The sequence below is a fragment of the Camelus ferus genome, chromosome 18 (genome assembly GCF_009834535.1).
Source record: "Camelus ferus isolate YT-003-E chromosome 18, BCGSAC_Cfer_1.0, whole genome shotgun sequence".
Taxonomy (NCBI): domain Eukaryota; kingdom Metazoa; phylum Chordata; class Mammalia; order Artiodactyla; family Camelidae; genus Camelus; species Camelus ferus.
The window spans coordinates 8,332,583-8,353,403 of record NC_045713.1 but is presented as its reverse complement, the minus strand read 5'-3'; the positions used below and the strand labels follow the sequence as shown (position 1 = coordinate 8,353,403).

The window sequence follows — 20,821 nt, the reverse complement described above, 5'->3', positions numbered from 1 at the left end:
GCCTCCCCTCCCCCCGGTTGCGTGTTTCGCTGTCACCCGGGGACCGCCGCCGCCTTGCGAAACCTTGGGCTCCGCAAGGAAAGAGGAAATCGTGGCGGGCGACCGGCTGCAGGGAGAGGACGGACAAGCGGCCCCCGGCCTTCTGTGCATGGGTGTGGGGGTCCACCTGGCTCCCCTCCACCTGGAGGTGACGTCATGGGCCCCTCGCCTGGAGCCACCCCCTGGCGCTGCGCCTCCAGCAGGGGGAGAAAGCACCTGCTGTCTCCGCGTGGACCTGGGGAGAAGGGGCGCCCCCTCCCCCACCCAGCCTAGCTGCCCTTGGGCAAGAAGCCAGTTCAGGTGGGGCAGGAGGGCAGGTGCAGCTCAGAACAGGCACACAGCCACCTGCACCCCATCCTCCCAGCAGGCATCTCCCAGACTTTGCTCTTGGGTGGTGCCTGCTCTGGGGTGATTTCCAAGGTGCCAGAGCACTAGGGTGCTTACCTCCCTTCCTGGGGCTGCTGGGATTGGCAGGAAAAGAAAAGGCTTTGCTCTCAGACCAGCAGGACAGCTTCTAAGCTGGAAGCCCTGGGCTGGGCCTGGGTGGGGGTGGGGCAGAAACAGCCCCTAGGGTTCACCTGCTCATGTCCCCAGCAGGGAGGGTGGCCCACCTCAGGGGCTGTCCTCCAGGCCCTGCAGAGACAAACTGGCTGCTCCACTGGGGGCTCCTCGGCTGAGCCCCTCAGAACAAGCCTGACACACCATGGAGTGGCCCAGGCGCCCAGAGAGGGAAGGTGGGAAGACCCTGCATTTGTTCTGAGACTCCTGTTTGAGACACACAGCCTCTGGACACCCCCAATTGGACCCACTCACCAGTCCTCCTCTGCTGCCCACCCACGGTCTGGGAGGGGTCTCTGGCAGCCCCAGGTGCTAGGGGCCTGCTGGGCTGCAGCGGTGAGGCTGGAGGCCTTTCCCTGCCTCCTGAGCAGGGCCGTGCGGGGCTCACCTTGGCCGTGAAGGGAGGCCGGCATCACCTCCATGCCTGCTCCTGCCAGCTGGGCCGGCTCACCCCAGACTCTCCCCACCCCCCTCTCCCAGACCTGTATTTCCACTTGTTCAGGAAAGCGGCCCGGGCCATGCCAGGCAGAGGGCTGGTGAGCAAGGGCCGTTGTTGGCTCGTTCTGCTCTCAGGCTTGGCCTAGGGGGCGGGGGGAGGGAGCTGGTGCTGTCCCTCGCCCTCCTGGCCACACTGCCCAGAAGGGCCTTCTTTGGATCCAGAGCCTTCCCTCAGCCTAGCAGGAGGGAGGGGCCTCCTTGGCGCAGTAGCCCGTGTGGCTGCTGTGCCCGCCCACCCGCTCGGTCCGGGGGCCACTGCCCTTTGGCAGGCACGGGGGCTCTGGAGCGGTCGGCTGTCCCTGGCATCGGGCCAAGACTCTGCTTTCCAGACTTGGCCCATGACATCAGCATCTTGCCTCATCTGTCTGGCAGCCTGTGGAGCAGATGAGAGATGGGTGGTTACCCCCATTTTACAGCTGGGGAGACTGAGGCCTTGAGAACCTGAGCTGTCTTAGGGGACGTGGTGCCTCAAAGGCAGACCAGCTCTCCTGCTGCCCCCCCCCAATCCCTGGTGTAATCTGGTCCAGGGTCTCTGCTTGGTGGCTGGAGCCCCATTGGCCTGTCCATGTTCTGTGCCACTGTGGGGGTGCCACCAGGGTTCCTGTCCCTCCTGTGGCCCAGATGGGCAACTAGGGCCCACTTCGGCGTTGCGGGGGCTGGAAGGGAACTGGCTTGTGGGTACTCCTCTCGACCGCAGCCTGCCAGGAGTGAGGTGCCCGGGGACTTGGCTCTGCACTGCAGGACACGGGGCTGTTTCAGGGCCCCCAGTCGCCAGGCATGGGACTTGGTAGTAGATTTGGGCAGGCCTGGGCTGCCAGGAGGGAGGCTGCAGCCCCTGCAGCCCCTGCTCCCAGACCCTCCCATTATCTGCCCCTAGTGGGCTGCAGCATGCCCTTAAACATGGGTTCCGGCCCCACGGCCTCCCAGAGAAGCTTTTCTCATTGAAGGCCTGGGCGAGGGTCTCCACCCTGCAGGGTGGGCAGGGCGGGTGGGGTCTCTCGCTTCCTCCCAGTCGCCAGCCTAGTTGGGACAAATGACCCTGTCTCCTTTGCACTCAGGTCTGATGACTGGGAGCGATGCGGGCTCTCAGCTTTTTCACTGGGCTGGGGGGTGGGTGATAATTTTGTAGTGCTTTGATGCATGTCACCTGGACCTCTGGATGGCCTAGAACACCAGGTAAAACCAATTCTGAGCGCACCTGGGCCCTCTGATTTGCGAGCTCTGGGCCCAGTAAGGAGATCTTTCTGACAAGACGGATGGTTTGGGACGGTGGTGTGGAGACCCCACTGCCCCAGGATGGGGGTGTCTGGGTGTGAGTGGCCCAGGGGCCCGTCCTCACAGCCCGGCTGGGACTAGTGCGTGTGCCTGCAAGGCCGAGGCTGTGAACTCGGAGTAGGAGGTCCTTCCTCAACCCTGGAGGCTTCAAGGCCGAGGTGACTTTTCAGACGCTGCCCTAAACCCAGCCAGGAGAACCTGGGCTGGGAGGAGTGTCAGGGATTTGGCTTGGTTTGGGAGAGGGTGGCTGGCAGGGCGCTGCTGACGAGTGGGCTAGGCCATCTCCCCTTTCTGGGCCAGCAGCCCACCTGGGTTTTGGGTTAAAAATTTGCGGGGTGTTGTGGGGGGTGTAGCTCAGTGGAAGAGCGCATGCTGGGTGTGCACAAGGTCCCGGGTTCCATCCCCAGTGCCTCTGTTAAGCGGAAAAGTAATTTCTTATTGTGGTAAAACACACACAAGAGTTGCTGCTTTCACCATTTTTAAGTGCACGGCTCAGGGGTATTATGAAGGACACGCACACTGCTGTGCAGCCGTCACCACCCTCCGTCTCTGTAGCTCGCTCCATCTCGCAAAACTGAAACTCTGTCCCCCTTCAACACTGATTGACTCCCTGACCCCCCCTCCTTCTGCCTCTGTGAATTCGACTGAGCACCTGTGTAAGTGGGGCCACACGGGGCCCGCCCTTCTGTGTTGGCTGGTTTCACTGAGCGTCACGTCCTCAGTGTGGATCGTGCAGTAGCCGCTGTCAGGAGTTCCTTACTTCTTTAAAAAGTTGAGACGTAATTGACGGTAACATCATGTTAGTTTCAGGCATCCAACATAGTGATTCGACGTTTGTGTGTATTGAGAAGCGATCACCACAGTAAGTGTCGGTAACATCCTTCATCACATGTGGTTATACGGGTTTTCCTACACTGAGAACTTGAGATCTGCTTCTCTTAGTGACTTGCAAATGCACACACAGTGCTATTAACTACAGTCACCGTGCCGTGCGTAGCACCCCCAGGAGTCATTTACCGTGTGAGTGGGAGTTTGTACTGCTGGACCATCCTCGCCCATCTCCCCACTCCACCCCCCACCTCTGGCGACCGGCAGTCTGCTCTCTGTGTCGGTGAGTGTGGGGCCGGGGGTTTGCTTCTCGCAGACTGTAGGTGCAGTGTTTGCCCTTCTCTGTCTGGTGTGCCTCCCTCAGCGCAAGGCCCTCGGGAGCCGTGCACCCTGTCGCAAGTGGCAGAGCTTCCTTCTCTCTGTGGCTGAATGATACTCATACATTTCACATCTCTATCCGTTCACCCACGGCGGTCGCCTAGGTTGGAGCCACATCCTGGCTGCGGTGAGCAAGGCTGTGATGGACCTGGGGAGAGCGATGCCTGTTTGAATTAGTGTTTTCATTTCCTTCGGATAAATGTCCAGAAGTGAAATGACTGGATACTATGGCAGCTCCACTTTTAAGCTTCCGAGGAGCCTCTGAGCTGTTCCCTCCAGAGTGCACAAGGGTTCCCTTTCGCCCACGTCTTTGCCAACGTTTGCTCTTCCTTGTCCTTTTGAGGACAGCCATTCTGACAGGGGCAAGGTGACGTCTCTTTCGGGTTTGATGACTTGTGATGTTGAGCGTCTTTTCATGTGCCTGTTGGCCGTCTGCACGTCTCAGAGGTCTTGCTCATTTTTAAATCAAAGTGTTTGGCTGTTGTACAAGCTCTTTATATGTTTTGGATATTGACCCGTTATCAGGTATATGATTTGTGAATATTTCCTCCCACTTTTGTTTAGTTGATGGTTTCCTGTGCTGTGCAGAAGCATTTTAGTCCCACTTGTTTATTTCTGCTTTTGTTGCCTTTGCTTTCGGTGTCAAGTCCAAAGAATCATCACCACGACTGACGCCGGGAGCTTACTGCCTGTGTTCTTCTAGGAGGTCACTGTTCCAGGTCTTATGTTCAAGTCGCCAACCCATTTTGAGCTGATTGGTGTGTGTATGATGTAAGAAGGGGTCCAGGTTCATTTTTTGCATGTAGCTGTCCCGTTTTCCAGCACCGTTTGTGGGAGAGACTGTGCTTCCTCCATTGTATAGTCTTGGCTCCTCTGCAGCGAATTAATCGGCCCTTGGTGTCTGGGTTTATTTCTGAGCTCTCTGTTCTGCTCCACTGAGCTGTGTGTCTGGCTTTATGCTAACACCATACTGTTCTGATTGCTGTGGCTTCATCACATAGTTTGAAATCAGGACGCACAGTGCCTCCACTTCGTTCCTCTTCCCCAAGGTTGCTTTGGCTATCTGGGCTTCTTAGCAGTTTCTTACAAACTTTAGGATGGTTCTGTTTTTTGTGAAAAGAAAAATCCCATTGGAATTTTGACAGGGATTGCACTGAATCTGTAGATAGCTTCCGGGGAGGATGGACGTTTTAGCAACATTAATTCTTCCATCCGTGAGCACAGAATACACTTCCATTTATTTCTGTCTTCAACTTCTTTCATTAAGTCTGTGTTCAAGCCTTTCACCTCCCTGATTAAATTTATTCCTAGGTATTTGATTCTTTTTGATGCAAATGTAAACGTATTGTTTTCTTAATTTATTTTTCTGATAGTTCTTTTTTTGGGGAGGAAGTTCTGGGGATTGAACGCAGGGCCTGGTGCATGCTAGGCACGCGCTCTACCCCGAGCTACCCCCCCTCCCGGTGGTTCTTTATTAGCGTAGAGAGACGCAGCAGACTGCTGCTTATGTACCCTGCAACTCTGCTGAACTCAAGTCGTCTTCTAACAGGTTCTGGTGGGGCCCTAGGTTTTTCTATACATTACACCCCGTCATCTGCAAACAGTGACAGTGTCCCTTTTTCCTTTCGTTACTGCAGCACAGTCAGTTACAGCGTTGTGTCGGCTTCTGGTGAACAGCGTAAGAGCTCAGCCATCCATAGAACACATGTATTCCTTTTCATGTTCTTTTTCACTGTAGGTTACTACAAGATACCGAGTATAGTTGCTTGTGCACTTTTTCCTTCCTTGTTTGGATGCCATTTGTTTCCTTTTCTGGCCTGTCTTCTGTGGCCAGGACTCCCAGTGCCGTGTTGAAGGACAGTGTGAGAGCAGGCGTCCCTGTCTTGCTCCCGATGTTGGAGGGGAAAGCCTTCCGCGCCTCACCCGCTGAGGAGCCAGCTGTGGGCTTGTCGTCTGTGGGTTTTAGTACGTGGAGGTGCTTTCCCTCTGTCCCCGCTTTGTTGAGAGCTTTGATCATAAATAGATGTTGGATTTTGTCAAATGCGTTTTCTGTGTCTGTTGAGATGACCGTGTGAGTTTATTCTTCGCTTGGGGCGCCTGCTGGTTTAAGGGCGCTGAGCCACCCTTGCGTCCCTGGGCAGACCCCAGTTGGCTGTGGTGCGTGGTTCCTCTAATGCATTGTCGAATTCAGTTTACTGATAGTTTGTTGAGGATTTTGCATCTGTGTTCATCAGGGAGGCTGGTGATTTCCTTCTGTTGTGGTGTTTTTGTCTGGTTTTGGTATCAGGGTGACGCTGGCCTTGTGAAATGAGTTTCAGAGTGTTCCCTTCCATTTTCTGGAAGAATCTGGGAAGGACTGGTATTAATTCTTCTTTAAATATGTGGTAGAACTCACCAGGGAAGTCAGCTGGTCCCGGGCTTTTGGTTGTGAGGAGGCTGCTGACAACTGACTCCGTCTCCTTACTACCAGTTGGTTTGTTCAGATTTTCTGTTTCTTCATGCTTCAGTCTTGGTAGGTCACGTATTTCTGGGAATTACCCCTTTCTTCCAAGTTGTCCAAGTTGTCGATTTCTGGCTTCACTCAGTTGTGGTCAGAAAAGATGCCTGGTATGGCTTCCGTCGTCTTAAATTAGGCCTGGTCTGTGGGCCAGCACGTGACCTCTCCTGGAGAATGCTCCGTGCACACTTGAGTACAACGTGTATCCGTAGCTCTCGGGTGCAGTTTTCTGTGCGTGTCTGCTAAGGCCGTCGGGCCTAGCACCTTGATTAAGGCCGAGGGTCCTTTACTGGTTCTCTGGACGCTCTGCCCGCTGGTGGGGGGGGGGTGAGGCCCCCACTGCTCCTGTGCTGCCCCCTGGTTCTTCCTTTGGGCTTGTGAGCATCTGCTTTACAGCTGTGGGTGTTACAGGGCTGGGTGCCTGCATATTTGTGAATGTTCTGTCTTCCTGTTGGGCTGACCTCTCTGTCGCTCTGTGAGGACCTCCGTTGTCTGTTATTGCAGCGTTTGTCTTGGAGTCTGTTTTTCCTGATGTAAGTGTAGCCACCCCAGATTTCTTTTGGCTGCTACTTCTTTCGGTTTTAAGCTTGAGTCATGCTTCATTGTGTGGATGGACCACCTTTTACTTGTGTGTTCTTCCATGGGTGGACGCTTGGGCTGCGTCCATGTGTCAGCTGCTGTGCATAATGCTGCCATGAACACGGGTGGACAAACATCTCAGGACTTCGCTTTCTGTTCTTTTGGGTCTGTACCCAGAAGTGGAATCGCTGGGTCGTGTGGTCCACTTTTTGAGTCATCTCCATACTGTTTTCCAAAGTGGCTGTATCATTTTATGTGCCCACCAGCAGTGCGCAGGGGTTCCAGCTTCTCCACATTCTCGCCAGCACTTGTGGTTTTCTGTTTTGCTTTGTTTCTGAGAGCGGCCATTCCAGTGAGCGTGAGGTGGTGTCTTACCGCGGTGATGACTGGTCACGCCGAGCATCTCTTCACGCGCTGCTGGCCGTTTGTGTGTTTTCTTTGGAGAAATGTCTATTTAAACCTTTGCCCATTATTAAATTGGGTTGTTCGGTTTTTGTTGTTGTTGTTGTTAATTTTGGGGAGTTCCCTATATACTCTGGATGTTAATCCACTATCAGGTATGTGATTTGCAAATATTTTCTCCCCTTCTATGGGTTGCCTTTTATTTGGTGGGTCATATCTTTTGATGCACAAATTTTTAAAATTTTCATGAAATCCAATTTGCTTATTTTTCTTTTGCTGCCTTTGCTGTTTGGTGTCATATCTGAGAAGGCATTTCCAAATCCAGTGTCATGAAGCTTTTGTCCCATGTTTTCTTCTCAGAGTTTTGCTGCTTTTAGGTCCGTCACTTAGGTCCTTGATCCAGTTTGAGTTAACTTTGTGTGTGGCGTTAGCTGAGGGTGCAGCTTTCTTCCCTTGCTTGTGTTGGATGTCCTGTGTCCACCACCCTTTCTTGCAAAGACTGTTCTTCCTCCGTTGACTGGCCTTGGCGCCCCGTCAGAGCCATCTGACTGTATGTGCGAAGGCTTATTTCTGGCTCTCTAGTCTTCCCGTTGGTCTGTGTGTCTATTTTTATGCTGATACCAACTGTTTTGATTACTGTAGCTTTGTAGCAGGTTTGAAATCAGAGAATGTCAGTCCTTCAGTTTTGCTCTTTTTCAAGATTGTCTTCTGTATTTGGGGGTCCCTTGAGATTGCATATGAATTTTAGGATGGGTTTTTCTATTTCTGCAAAAAGTATCTTGGGGATTTTGGTAGGGATTGCATTGACTTTTTACATCACTTTGGGTAATGTTGACGTTTTAACAGTATTAAGTCTTCCAACCCATGAACATGGGATATGTTTCCACTTATATATGCTTTCTTTAATTTCTTTCAGGAATATTTCATACTTTTTATTGTACAAGTTTTTCACCGCCTTGGTTAATTCCTAAGTGTTTTATTCTTTTTGATGCTAATGTAAATGGCCTTGTTTTTATAATTCCTTTTCAAATTGTTCATCGTGTATAGAAATACAACTGATTTTTCTGTGTTAACTTTGAATCCTGCCACTTGGCTTAATCCATCTATTAGTTCTAACTAATAGAAATATTAGTTAGAGTCTTTAGGAATTTCTACGTATAAGGTCATATCATTTGCAAACACAGATAATTTTACTTCTTCCTTTCCAATCTGCATGACTTTTAGTTCTTTTTCTTGCTTAATTGCTGTGGTTAGAACTTCCAGTATTATGTTGAACAGAAGTGGTGCTCAAGGCGTCCTTGTCTTGTTCCTGATTTTAAAGGAAAAGCCTTCAGTCTTTCTCCATTGACTACTATGTTTGCTGTGGGGTTTTCATATATGGCTTTTATTATGTGGAGTTAATTTCTGTTCCTTCTTGTTGAGTGTTTTTATGAAGCATGTTGAATTTTGTCAGATGCTTTTTCTACACCAGTCAATGTGATCATATGGTTTTTTTCCCTTCATTCTGTTCATATGATGTATTACATTGCTTTATTTTTCATGTATTGTACTGTTCTCACGTTCCAGAAATAAATCTCACGTGGTCATGGTATATAATCCTTTAATGTGCTACTGAATTCAGTTTGATAGCATTTTGTTGAGGATTTTTGCACCAATGTTGGTAAGATATATTGGTTTCGGTTTTCTTTTCTTATGGTGTCTTTGGCTTTGGTGTCAGATTTATGCTGGTCCTATAGGAAGAGTTAGGAAATTTTCATCACCTTCAGTTCTTCAATTTTTAAAAAATACTTGAGAGGAATTGGCATCAGTTCTTTTGTAAGTCATTGGAAGAATGCGCCGCTGACGCCGTGCAGCCCAGTCCTCTCCTTGTTGTCCAGCCTCCTTACTGCTCAGGCTGTGTGTTTCTCCCTGAGCTCGTCTCGGTGGGTTTTGTGCTTCTAGGAATTTGTCCATTTTATCCAGGTTGTCCAGGTTGTTGGCATATACTTGTTTGTGGTGCTTTCTTATAATCCTTTTTATTTCTGTAGAATTGGTAATAATGTCTCCACTTTCATTTCTGATTTTAGTATTTTGAGTCTTTTTTTTAGTTGATCTAAGTAAAGTTTTGTCAATTTGTTGATCTTTTCCAAGAACCAATTTTTGGTTTCGTTTATTTTCCCTATTGTTTTTATGCTCTCTATGTCATTTATCTTTGCTCTAATCTTTCTTTTTTCTTCTTTTCTCTAACTTCGGGTTTAGTTCTCCTTTTTCTAGGTCTTTAAGTTGTAAAGTTAGAATATTGATTTCGGATCTTTCTTGTTTGTTTAATGCATGCATTTATAGCTATAAATTTCCCCCTTAGCAGCACTTTTGCTGTCTCTCAGAAGTTTTGTTATGTTGTGTTTTTGTTTTCATTCATTTCTGAGTGTTTTCTAATTTCTATTGTGATTTCTTCTTAGATCCGCTTGTTATTTAAAAGTGTGTTGTTAAATTTCCGCAGTTTTGTGAACTTTGCAGTTTTCCTTGGCGATGGTTTCCAGCTTCATCCCGCTGTGACCAGGGAAGACGCTTCGTACGACGTCTGTCTTTTAAAACACTGAGCCCTTCCTTGTGGCCCAGCGTGTAGTCTGTGGGTGAAACGTCGCGCGCGCCCCCGGGAGGGCGCCCTGCTGTCGCTGTCGGGGGCGCGCTGCGCGTGTCGGCCAGGCCTCCTTGCCGCGCTGTGCTCGGTCCTCTGCTTCCGGGCTCGCCTTCCGTCTGGTTGTCCCGCCCGCCGCTGGGGGTGGGGCGCTGAGGTGTCCAGCTGTTGCTCTAGGACCGTCCGTTTTCTCCCAGTCAGTTCTGCCGGTTTTGCTTCATGTATTTGGACGGTCTGTCACCGGGTGTGTGAATATTCACTCATGGTTTATCTTCTTGCCGTGTTAAACCTTTATTAATACGTAACGTTCTTCCCCGTCTGCTGCCTGCTGAGCGCAAGTCTGTTCCGTGTAACCGCTCCTCGTCCGCTGGTTGTTGCTGGCGTGGGCCATCCTTCCTACCCTGCCACTTCCACCCTGTCTGTGTGTTTGGCTCTCACATGGATCCCCGGTGGACAGGACATCGTTGGAGCTCGTGTTTGATCCATTCTGTCAGTCTCTGTCTTTTGAGTGGGTGTCTAATACACTTACATCAAAGCACCTACTGAGAAAGAGGGGTTTACGTCCGTCGCTGTGCTGCTTGTGTTCGGTGTGGTCTACAGATTTTTCGTCCTTCATCTCCTGCATTCGTGTCGTAGTTCACGTTTAGCCAGTTTCTTAGTGAAATGCTTACATTTCTTCCTTACTTCTTTCTGTGTATGTTCTGTAGCTGTCTTCTCTGTGTTTACTATGGGGATTACACATACCATTCTGAAAGCTGTAACATTCTACTGTGAATTTATACCAGCTTAACTTTAATAGCACACGAAACCTCTGCTTTTTTATGGCTCTGTCCCCTCCCATTTCAGTTGTTGATGTCACAAAATGATACCTTTATACATTGTGTGCCCCAAAACATAAACTACTAATTGTTGTAAATGCACTGTCTCCTGAAGTATGGGAGAAAACAAGATGTGGGGTCACAACGCGAACTCACAGTGATACTAGCTTCTACGTTAGTGCTTTTTTTTCTTTAAGGGTATTCATCTCTTACATCACGTAGATAACGAGAAGTACAGCTGTAGACCATCGTTACAATAGCACTAGGTTTTAAAACTGCCTGCGTATTTAACTGTTACTGAGATGTTGGTTTCTCCACGGGGCTCCGAGGCGCTGTCTAGTGTCCTTTCATGGCACCTGCAGGACTCCCTGGAGCGTTTCTTGCAGGTCAGGTCCAGTGGTCACGAACTCCCTCAGCTTCTGTAAGTCGAGGCGTGTCTTCACTTCCCTGTCAGTTTTGAAGGACAGTTTTGCGTGGATATAGAATTCTTTGTTGACAGTTTTTTTTCTTTTAGTACTTTGACTGTGTTGGCCAGCTGTCTTCTGCCTGCAGAGGTCCTGATGAGAAATCTGCTCGGACCTGTTTGAGGATCCCCTGTGTGACAAGTTGCTTCTCTTGCTGCTTTCAGCATTCTTTGCTTTTGTCTTTTGACAGTGTGAGTATAGTGTTCCTCGGTGTGGGCCTCTTTGAGTTCGTCTTTTTTGGAGTTTGTTGAGCTTCTTGGGTGTCTATATGCATGTTTTTCATCAAATCTGTCAAGTTTTCAGCTATTATTTCTTCAAATATTCTCTGCACATTTCTTTCTTTCCCTTCTGGGGCTCCCGAATGCATGTATTGGTCTCTTGATGGTGTCCCACAGGCCCCTCAGGCTCTGCTCACTTTTCCTCAGCCTTTTTTCTTTCTTCCCTCCAGTCTCAATGATTTCTATTCCCATATCGTCAGGCTCACTGATTCTTCCTTCTGCCTGCTCCACTCTGCCTTTGAATCCTTCTAGTGAATTTTTCATTTCAGTTATTGTACTTTTAGCTCCAAGTTTCGTTTGGTATTGGTTTCTTTTTACTTTTTATCTCTTTATTGATATTTCTACTTTGGTTATACATTGTTTTCTTGACTTTCTCTGAATTTTCCTTTTGTTTTTTGAGCATCGTAGAGACTGTGTTTTGAAGTCTTTGTCTGGTATATCTGCCATTAAGTCTTTTTCAGGGATAGATTCTGTTTAATTATTTTTCCCTTTACATGGGCCATGCTCTCCTGTTTCTCTGTGTGCCTTACACTTTTTGTTGAATTACTGGGCATTTGAATCTAATAATGTGGTCACTCTGGAAATCATATTCTGCCCCTTCCCTGGGGTTTGCAGTCTTTTTGTTATTCCTTTTTCCCTCTGGTCGTTGTAGGCTGTGTCTGTTCTAAGCACCAGCCTAAGGAGTGAATTTCATGTCACGCAGGTCTTTTCTGAGCCTTTCCCTGGTCATGCACAGGCACCTCCTAGTGCTTCTCGAATACACAGTTGATTTTGAATGTGCTAGTCTTTAATGTCTGGCTCCCAAAGTGGGGAAAGCAAAAATGAAGAGGGGAATGTGGGTGCTGGCTCTTTAAATTTGGGGGAAGTCCCTTGAGCTGGAGGGGGAGGGGCTGCAACAATGGCTGTCCCCCTCTTTCTCTGCACGTGTGTGATCCGGAGCAGCCATCAGCAGTCAGAGCACAGATCTGATACTTGAGGGACAAGGGCCCTTTCCCCGCTCTGGCTCCTGCAAGCTGAGGGTAGCTGCACCAGGAACACGTGCCCTGCGGCCTGCTGAGGGGGTGTGGGCTGCTGAGGGGGTGTGGGCTGCTGGGGGTGTGGCCTGCTGGGGGTGTGGCCTGCTGGGGGGTGTGGCCTGCTGAGGGGGTGTGGGCTGCTGCTGTTCGCGGCCAGGTCTTCCCCCCGAGGCTGTAAGACGCCAGCAGACTCGCGGTTCCAGAGCACTCCGCAGACAGCTCCCACCGCTGCTGTCGCTGCCCGGGTGGGGCCAGAGCCCCAGCGCTTCCGGCTCCAGCGTCTCCCCAGGGTCCTCTCTGGGTGGGCACCCAGTCCAGGCCGCAGGGCCAGGTGCAGGCTCCGAGGTGGACAGCAGTGAGCTGGAGTCAGGGTGCGTGGGGACAGACCTGGCCCCCACCCTGCTCTGCGGCCTCCTGCCACGTGGCAGAGGTGGCTTGTGGCTGTGCTGCTGCCCCCATGGAGCCGGGCCTTCAGTCGGCCGCGCCCCCGGATTCCAGTGCGGGCACCACCTTCCTCCATCCTGTGTGCCAGTGCGAGTGTGCTGCCCCGTGCGGTTGCCCAGACAGGGGGCCCTGGCAGACGGCGTGCGTGCTGTGCGCCTGCATCCTGGTGGGGAGACGGCCAGGCCGAGGGCGGCAGTGCAGTGGGGGCCGCTGCTGACCTCCCCGTTGAGAGCGGTCAGGGGCGGTGGCGTGCCGCCAGAGGCCGGAGTCATGAAAAGGAGCTGGGCCTGCAGAAACCAAGCCAGGCCCGACCACTGTAGGGAGCAGCAGAGGTTCTGGAGCACCAGGGAGGAGCCAGGGCCACTTCGGCAAGGGGTAGGTCTTGGGTGGGCTTGGCAGGGGTGGCCTGTTCCATGTTTTGGGGTCCAGGGGAGGGAGGAGAAGAGTGGGTGCTGAGCCCCCTGTAATGAGAAGCGGAGCCAGCGGAGGAGATGGAGGGACGGCGGGGACCCACGTGAAGACAGAGGCGGTCAGAGAAGAGCAAACTGACCACCGACGGGGCAGCTCAGGTCACTGGTGGGGCCAGGAGGGGTGGCAGGAGCTGGTGGCAGTGCCTGGAGTCGTCCTGTGAAAGGTATGGGTGGGACCAGGGCCACAAAGGGGGTGATGAAGGCGCTTCTGTCCACGTGCATGAGGATTGAGGCTGGCCCCCCGGCCCACAGCTCCCGGAGGGCGGGCAGAGGGGAAGGAGAGGCGTGAGGGGGCCTCTCTGAAGGCTGCAACGTGCTGGGAGGGGAACCTGGTGGCTGGACGCAGTCGAGTGACCCCAAGATTCATGGGCCTGGATCCGACTGAGCGCCTCTCTGTGGCTGTGACTTTCCTGGGCACGGGGCTCTTCGGCACAGGCCTTGGTGGTGGGAGGGGGCTGGCTTGTCCGACACATGAGGGCAGTGAAGACATGGGGGGTTGGTGTCCTGAGGTCCAAGGCAGGCAGGTGGCTCAGAGCAGGACCACTGAGAGGGGAGTGTGAGGTTCCTGGCAACGACTAGGGTCAGGGTGTGGCTGTGGGTGTGGCTGAGGCCTGGGTGGGGTCACCAGGATGGGGGTGTCACTAGGGCGTGGCATGGGGAGAGGGAGGTTAGGGTTAGGGTGCTGCAGGCACAGTGGCCCTGGACCACTGTGAGCCTCGCATGTTGACGTGAGAAGCCAGGAGGCTGGTGTGTCCAGAGTCAGGGGACAAGCTTCGAGGTGACCTGGGGTGCACGCAGGGCCTTGGAGGGGAGGGACGGGAGCAGGGGGCGGTCCCAGGCCGACAGCACGAGTGGAAGCGGGGAGACCATAGGATGCTTTGGAATCCTCGCGAGGAGAGGTGGCAGTGGCCTGGCCTGGCGTGGCGGCGGTGGTGTGGAGAGAAGTCGAGTCCCGCAAGTGTTGTGGAGTTTGAGGATCGGGATTTGCTGGCAGGCGGGCTGTGGGGCTGAGGGAGAGACGGGCTGAGGTGGGCACATCCCTGGGGGCGCGGACTGCTGACCAGGAGCTGGTCTGAAAGGTCACTGCAGTCCTGGACTGGAGACGTGGGCCTGGCGCTGAGGTCAGTTCTGGAGGAAACAGGCCAGAAAATAGCCGAGTGTTTGAATGTCTGAATGTTTCCTTTTTCCTTCCCTTAGTTGAGGTGAAATTCACATCACATGAAGTTGACAGTTGGGTGGCATTTAGAACATTCTCTGTGCTGTGTGGCTGCCCCCTCCATCTAGCCCCGTAGCACAGTTCTACAGCCAAGAGTCCAGGAGAGATGCCGGGAGAGCACCCGGCTGGGAGGGGCGCACAGGCAGCTGGAAGTGGGGCCGTGGCAGGAGGACCCCCAGGGCGGGTGGCCAGGCCAGATGCTGTCCAGTCCGGGAAGTGTGCGGTGAGCTCTGTGGAGGCCAGTGGTGTCTGCAACAGGGCGTCTGGTGGAGAGGGGCCTGGGGAGGTGGGGGAGGGGCGGCTGGAAGTCACCGTGGGGTCAAGAGAGGGTCTCTGACGCAGGTGGGAGTGGTCCCGAGAGCTGGTGGTGGAGGTGCAGGGGAGAGGGCAGTAGGGCCTGCGGGAGGGGAGGCCAGGCGAGGCCAGGGGTCCTGTGCACCTTGCCTCGTGGTGGAGTGGGGGCGGGGAGAGAGGCGGCGGTGTGAACCACTGACACTCCCTGAGCACCTGCTGTGTGCCCTTCAGTGATGGGAACCACTTGGCACAAAAGCAAAATGCCTGCCCTCCTGGAGCTTAGGTTCCAGCCAGAGAGGAGGGAATACACAGCCCGGCTGTGCTCTGTGCTGGGAGGTCAGGGTCAGGCTCAGGGTTCCCCGACACTGGAAGCTGGAGACCGTGCGGCAGGCTGTGTGGGGCCCGGGGTGAGGCGCAGTGTGGGCGCTGTGGAGAGGGCCCTGGAGGTGAGTGGCTGCTGTGTGCAGCAGCGCCAGTGGGACCCCCAGGTGGCGCCCATCCCTCCACCTTGGCAGCCATTCTGCCTCTGCCCAGAGCCCGCCGACCAGTGTCGCCACCAGGATCTCACCCTCCTCGCTGCTGGGCCTTGGGCTGTGCAGAGGTCCCCGGAGCTGGGCCCAGGGCTCCGTCGCAGGTCCCACTGTGCACCTGGCTCACACCTCGGTCTTGGCCGAGGGGCACGCCTGCTCCCCTGGCGCAGCCCCAGGCTGTGTCTCACCTGGGCTCGGTCCAGCCCCCGGAAGTAGAGGGGGTGCTGAGTCACCTGGGAGTGCCCTGGGGAAGGCAGCGCGGGGCAGAGGGAGGGCAGGAGACAGCTGCGGGGGGGCGGGAGGAAGCTGGTGGCCTGGGGCAGCGTCTGCTCGGGCAGGCATGGCCACCCCGCTTCAGTGGCCCGGAGCCTGCAGAGCGCCCCGACCTTTGTGGGGCCGGAGCAGGAGTGCTCGTGGAGGCAGCCTGACCCCCTCTCCCTACCCCCTTACTGCAGGGCCGCGGGCTGCACACACTGACGTCTCCTGGGGAGACGCAGGCCCTGGAGGCCGACTCCAGGCCACTGAGCAGGGAATTCTGGGTCCCAGGGCTCACAGGTGGACCAGAGAGGATTGGGGCTGGCTCGGGATGGCTCATCTGTTTGGTCCTGCAGCTCCTCGCCCCGCAGGGAGGGGCTGCGGCCAGAGTGGAGCCCAGACTAGGGGTGGGGCCCTCCTGCCCTGACCAAGGGGGTCTTGGGGCTGGGGTATCCTGGAGGGGCTCTGAGCTCAGGAGTACAGATGGACACCCCACCCCTCAAAGCTCTCTCCTGGCCTCGAAGCGGGGGAGCTTGTGCACATCGGGCAGACCTGGCTGAGCCCCGCAGCCTGGGGGGACAGCTGAAGGGTCAGCCCATCCCTCTCCCTTGGGGACCTCCTGCCAGCCTTTGCCCTTCGCCCAGCCCTCATCCCCCACCGCACACGCACACGCACACGCACACGCACAGGCTCGCACACGCCCACCCGGAGGCCTTTGGCCGCGTGGTCAGGATTCCCAGCAGAAAGGCCCAGGCCACCCTCCTGCCCTGGATTCTGCTGAGAGGCCGTTTGGGGGGGGGGGGGGAGGCGCTGGCTTCAGGTGAGTTAGCGGAAGAGCAGACGCGTGCAGGACGAGTGCCTTGAGCTGCCGTGGGCATTGGTGGGGCCTGGCAGGCCTTCTGCTTCGGCGGCTTTGGGGCCTGGGGGCAGTTACTCTTCCTGACCCCAGAGGCCTTAAACTGTTGCTCAGAGTCACCCCCAGAACTCCCCTCCTGGGGTCTGAATCTGTCCTTAAAATTGGGGTCTTGATTGAAAGGTCTGGGGCCCAAAAGGCTCAGGGCCCAGGGGTGCCGTTCCAGGCGTGTGCTCCTTGGACGGGGCCTCCAGGGGTGGCGGGTCCTGACAGCAGCAGGTGGACTGTATGCCCGGCTGGCTGGCCTGAGGGTACTGATGCCCCCTCCTGCCGTCTTTAGGCTTTTTGCAGCAGTTTGCAGGGGGCAGACGGGGGACAAGCCCTCAACCCACCAATAGGTGATTTGTGCATGGGGGCTGCTGCGGGCCCACTGTGCGCTAGGCGGGAGGTGGGGAGCAGCCTGGGTGCCTCACACAGAGGCAGGCCTCTCCCGGTGGCTGGTGGCCGGTGGCCTTGCCGTGGGGCAGTGTGTGATGGGGGGCCCCCCCAGGCAAGGGACCGTGTGCTCACCATGGGTTTGGATGAGGGGAGAGCGCAGTGCAGAGGCCTCCTGTTTCTGATAGTCTTCCTGCCCTCCCCCCACCAGCCCTGGCATGGTTGGTGGGGGGCACCTCCTGGCACGGCGGACGGTGTCCTCATCGGCCTGGGTCCTGGGCTGGGGCTCCCGCCAGTGCCAGCCAACTGCACGCTTTCTAGCACCTGCCTGCCTTGAGCCAGGAAGGTGGTTCAGGGGTGTAGGGTGGGCTCTGGGCGACACGAGCCGGCCGTCTGCCCCCAGCTCTGCCGCTGTGTGACCTCAGGCAGTGTCTCATCCTCTCTGGGCTTTGTTTCCCCTTTTCTGTAGAACTGGTCTAGTGACGGGGATCTCAAAGGGGTTGTGGCAAAGAAGTGAGGCAACGTGGTCAGTCGTGGGCCCCACTGAGAGTAGGAGGTGGCAGTGCTCTTACACAGGGTTGGGGGGACCCCAGGCACCGACTCCCGAGGATGCCATCACCAGGTGTTAGGGTCTGGAGGAGGCTCAGGGCAGCCCCTGTCCCTCCCTCTCCGAGGCGGGGCCTCCGGATTGACCCCTGTGGCCCTGGGCACCAGCTGGACATCACCTCTGGGAGGACGCGTCCCCTAAGAGGAAGCAGGTGCCTGCCCACCCTTCAGGGAAGGACGCACGGGGCGGGGGGCCCGGAGCTTCCTGCTTCTCCACTCTGTTGGGACAGGGCTGGGGGTGTAGACCCAGCAGCATCTTTTAAAATTTCACCTTTATCAAGGTGTGATCTGCAGACGGCAGAGCTCACCCCTTCTAAGCGTGCAGGCGGAACAGGTAGCCGTGGCCACAGTGGGACGCAGGGCCCCGCCGTCACCCTGAGCGCCGCGGGCTGCGGGCGGTCCGCCCCTGCTTTCCCGCCGCTGCGCGGGGGGTGGGGTGGGGGGGAGCCGCTTCCTTGGGCCTGTTGGCCGTCTTCGGTCACGTGTCTGTTCAGACCTGCCGTCTCCTTGGTCCCTGGGTTGTCTGCCCTCTTATTACTGAGCTGGAAGGGTCCCCTGTACACTTGGCACACAGGTCCTTTCTCACGTACGTGACGTGCACAGTTTCTTCCAGCGTTGACTTCTCAGTCCCCTGACTGCTGTCTTCCAAAGAGCAGATTTTTAAAAAATTCAGGTAAAGCCAATTTATCTTTTTTTTTTGTTTTTAATGAGTTCTGCTTTTAGTGTTATAGCTAAAAAGCCTTTGCCTAACCCCAGGTCACAAAGGTTTTCCTCCTGTTCTCTTCTGGAAGTTTATGGTTTCAGGTTTTACGCTCTGTTGTGACGTGTGTTGAGGCATTTTTGTATGTGGTTGGGGTGGGGCGACGTCCAGTGTTCCAGAGCGTCTTTGCTGCTCCAGCGCCCCTCGTGGAAGGTAATTCTTTCTCCACTGAACTGCCTCTGTCAGTAATTGGTTGTCCAGTTGTGTGTGGCCTGTTTCTGACCCTCTGTTCTGTCCCATCGATGTTTTTCATGCCGACGCCACACCACCTTGGTAACTGGGCTGTCAGGGTAAATGCTGAGACCGAGCAGTGTCAGTCTCTCGTTTTTTTAGAGGTGTTTTGGCTGCTCTGGGTCCTCTGTGTTCACACGCGGGTTTTAGAAGCAGCTTGCCACTCCCTCTGTGAACACCTGCTGGAGCTCTGGCTGGCGTCGCAGCGAACCTGTAGGCTGATTGCATGGCTTGCGTCTTAACAATACCGCGTCTTCCAGCCCGCGACACTGTGTTTCTTGCCACGTATGTGGGTCTTTCAGAGTTTCCCTCAGTGACGTTTAGTCGTGTTCAGTGCACTGTTCTGCATATCTTTGGTCATATTTACCCTTAAGTATTCAGTGTTTTTATGCTACTGTAAACGGTACTCAAACCTCTGATGTGGTGAAGTATGTGTTACATAGGGTTCGCCACTTCACTGTTAGCAAGGGTGTGGTTCCGTGGCGTTAACGCTCACGTTGTGCGCAGCAGCCACCGGAATGGAAGCGTGCGAGACGTCCAGTTTCCAGTGCTTGTCGCTGGTGTCTGCTGCCCCCGCGCCCTGCAGCCTTGCTCCTCAGTTCCAGCAGTGTTTCTGTGGAATCCGTTGGGTTTTCTGTGTGGATAATCGTGTTGTCTGTGACAAAAGCCGTTGTGTTTCTCCCTTTCCAGTAATGCCTTTGTCTTTCTTTCCACCGCCTCATTGCACTGGCTAGAACCTCCAGCGCAGCGTTGAGTGGCGGTGACGGGAACGCGTATCCCTGCCTTGCTCCCGATCTCCCTGGGGAGGCAGGCAGTCCTGCTCCGCCAAGTGTGCCGTCAGCCGTAGGGGTTCCACGGAGGCCCGGCGTCCAGTCAGGGAGGCTCCCGGGGAGGGTGCAGCTCGGGGAGGGCGCGTGCTCAGCACGCCGGAGGTCCTGGGTTCAGTCCCCGGCACCTCCTCTAAACGTATATAAACAAACCTAATTACCTGCCCCCAAAGGTAGGGGAGTTCCCCTCTGTAACTAGTTTTCTGAGAATGTGCATCAGGACACTACAGTTTGCCAGTGCGCTTTCTGCATTTACTGAGACAGCATATAGCTCCTCGTTTTTAATCTGTAAACGTGGTGAATTACGCTGATTGACTTTCAAATGTGAAGCCAGCCTTGCATCCCTGCTGTGAGCCCGTTGGTTCTTACGGGTTTTGTGCTTTTTATACATTGTTGGACGCGCAGTTCTTTTTGGTGGGCGTGTTCGTTGCCCTTGGTAAACGCCTCGGAGTAGACCGTCTGGGCTGGAGGAGGGGTGCGTTAATTATGTAAGCGACAAACTGCTCCCCGACGCAGGCTGGCCCCGTTCGCGCTCCCGCACCCCAGCACCACCGGCAGCGTCGGCCTGTACGTCGGGGCCACTCTTGTGGGCGTGTGACAGTGTTGTCACCAGAGCTTTTGTGAAAGGCACCAGCTTCCTGCTCCTCAAGTGGCAGCTTTGCCCCGGGCCCCCAGCACACTCGATCTCGGCGGTTTTGTCTTTCTGCTGTTGTGTAAAAGGCAGCGTCTCCACTTCTTACCTTTGAACTTCCTCGGGCCTGTCTGTGGAGGTAGGTGGCTCGAGGTGTGTCTGGGGCACACTCACACGTGCACGTCCTCACACGCGGGCGGTGTGCCCTTGGGTCAGCCGTCAGGCGTCGGGCAGGGCTGTCGTTTTCTCGAAACGCTGTGTCCTGCTGTCGGGACGGGTGCTGTGGGCAGGGCCCTGTGCTGTCAATCCTGGTCACACGCCTTCTGTGGACGCACGTCTGTGTCAAACCCGGTTTTCCCTCTAAAGCAGAGGTTGACACGCGTTTCCTTAAAGGGCTAGATAGTGAGTAATTTCGGCTTCGTGGACCATGCATCCTGTCGTGAGCACTCAACTTGGCCGCGGGGCCGCAGGAGCAGCCACAGACCAGGTGCAGAGACGTAAACTGTTATGTACGGAGCCAGGCTCTGTCCAGCCACTCCCAGAATGTCCGCAAGGGAAGACCAGGCCGCAGTGGGCGGGGGGCAGTGGCCCACACTCAGAGCAGAGCCGGAGCATCACTGGGTGGCGTCACTGGGGTCTCCCCTGCACCCCGGGGTTCTCCCAGTGGGGCGCTTTCCACCATCACCCCTCGTCCCATCACCAGATGAGGGAGGTGCGGCCTGGAAAGGGAGTGCCACCTGCCACTGGCTCTGTGCCTGCCAGGCCCCCATGCACAAGCGTGACTGGGGAAGACGGAACCCAGGGGGTGAAGTCCGGACTGTCCCCTCTCTGTGGCTTCAGCGTGGCCCTCCATGTTCTCCAGGACAGCAGGTAACCGTAGACCCTTGCCGCTCCCTCAGCTGTGTTCTTCCTCACAAAAGCCGCAGTGCCTGCCCAGGGCATCCCCTGGCCAGCACTTACTGAAAGAAGGCTGAGGGGGAGATGGCCTGCGGTCTCTCTCGGGAGGCGGGGACTCCGCGGGG

General features: G+C 54.9%; 1 protein-coding gene across 5 annotated transcripts in view; it reads left to right on the top strand.

The window, feature by feature from the left end:
- The window catches only part of LOC102521260 (arf-GAP with dual PH domain-containing protein 1), a 79,540-nt gene that overhangs the window by 20,390 nt on the left and 38,329 nt on the right, over positions 1-20,821 (top strand). The window contains exon 1 of one of the 5 annotated variants that reach the window (XM_032459850.1): positions 13,047-13,066. The exons of the other annotated variants lie outside the window; for them this stretch is intronic. The gene's annotated coding sequence lies outside the window, so the exon portion shown is untranslated. Of the gene's footprint in view, positions 1-13,046; positions 13,067-20,821 lie in introns of those variants that run through there. 5 annotated transcript variants of the gene reach the window in all.